Genomic DNA, 1,785 nt, shown 5'->3' on the forward strand with positions numbered 1-1,785 from the left:
TCTGGCGACATGGAATTCAGTAAGTATGACAGAACCTACTGGTCTTTGGCAATCCAGGGTCCGTATAGGGGATTTGGCGCCGTGGCAGTGGTTTTATCTGCCTGTGTGATCTCCATGGTCTTGGGTGGAGCGGCGTCGGTGTTGTCCAGGAGCCCAGTCACCTGCGCACCTCGCAGGGCCGGGAGAACCCGCGCCTTCCAGAGGATGTAGTTTCCCCTTGCAAGCTTCTCGGACGTCGGCGCACCAAGGTTGAGGGTGACAGCCGTAGACAAAGACATGGAAGCGATGTTGATGTGGTTTTAGGGTTTTGTTTTGTGGCTAGATGTGTAGGGAAGAGGTAGCGCTGATTACCATGTAAGATTGGGAAGCGTTCCTACTCCTCGATGAGGAGTCGCATTAGTTTATATTGATCGGGGCAAAACAGCCCTGTCGTGGCTTACAAGAAGACGGAACCGATCGGTAGTCATTGACAGGATTCGGTTGTTACAAGGTGACCTAAACAGGTACGAAGAGAGAGAGAGAGAGAGAGAGAGAGAGAGAGAGAGAGAGAGAGAGAGAGAGAGAGAAGATGGCTGAGATTACATTGTAGAGAGAAACACAAATTCTAACAGAATGCACTCTAGCATTGGTCCACTAATCATCTAGCTTAGGAGCAAGTCGGGGTGCAATAGAGAGATTGGCCTGAAATCTTGCAGGGCGTCAGCACCTCTCATCTTTGGAATAAGCACCAGGATGGCACGATTTACTCTCGACAAACCTCTATTGTCCATGCGGAAAAGCTGGTTTAGCGCTGCAAGGAGATCAAGTTTAATCGTTTCCCAACATGTTTTGAAGAAACCCCCGGAAAATCCGTCGGGTCCTAGAGCTTTGTCTACCGGAATCTCGTTAATGGCCCGCTTAACCTCCTTAAGGATGAGCTCCTGCTCCAAGTCTGCAAGGTCCACATGATGGAGCTCTGGCTCATACCAAACCAGCGTTGTTGATCTAGGTTGTTCAGCACCAAAGATGCGTGCAAAGTGATCATGTGCTAGCTCAACCATTGTTTCGGAAGAGGCCACACGACCCAAAGGCCCCTGCAAAAGGAGGGGAACTTTTGGACTATGGGGACATATGCACCTTATATGGAAAAAAAATTAGTAATTCAACAAAAAGTCAAAATTTTCTGAAAATATTTTTGAAATAAACTTGACCTTCTATTGTACTCGTCAGAAATAAAATCCACAAAAAAATATCCTTTTGACTTCTTTAAAAAAAGACAAATTTTTGGCTAAAATAGTGTGAATAGTGACCTATAATAGCAAATAATTTTTGTCTTTTTTGCTGTGAGGTCAACTTTTGTTTTTTTTTTCGTCGACATTTATGTATCAGTGCAAAAGTAAGTCAAGCGTTTTGTCAAAATAGTTCTTACCTATTTTGACTTTTTTATTAAAATATTAAAAAAATCCCCATATAGGGTGCATATATAACCAGGAACCAAAGTGTATTTACCCCTGCAAAACGTGTATAGTATTTGGTTTGTGCCGAGCATTGGCCTTTCGCTTCTGCGTCGCCGCTTTCAACCAAAGTACTCTGCTTTCTGTAGACTAGGAGAAGAGAAGAAAAACCCTGGCGCGGCGCAAGTCAATGGCTGGCGTGGTTCCGTACGCAGCAACGCGGACCGATCAATCTGGGGGCATGTACTTGCATGTAGGAGTACGTATGTACGCAGACGCAAACACCGTCCTCACGTCTGTAGTTTTGCTTGCCAACCGCTACGTAATCTCTGTACTAAATTATGTGCTAGCA

Source organism: Triticum urartu, chromosome 3A, assembly GCF_056163025.1.
Source record: "Triticum urartu cultivar PI428250 chromosome 3A, HENAU_Tu73, whole genome shotgun sequence".
Classification (NCBI taxonomy): domain Eukaryota; kingdom Viridiplantae; phylum Streptophyta; class Magnoliopsida; order Poales; family Poaceae; genus Triticum; species Triticum urartu.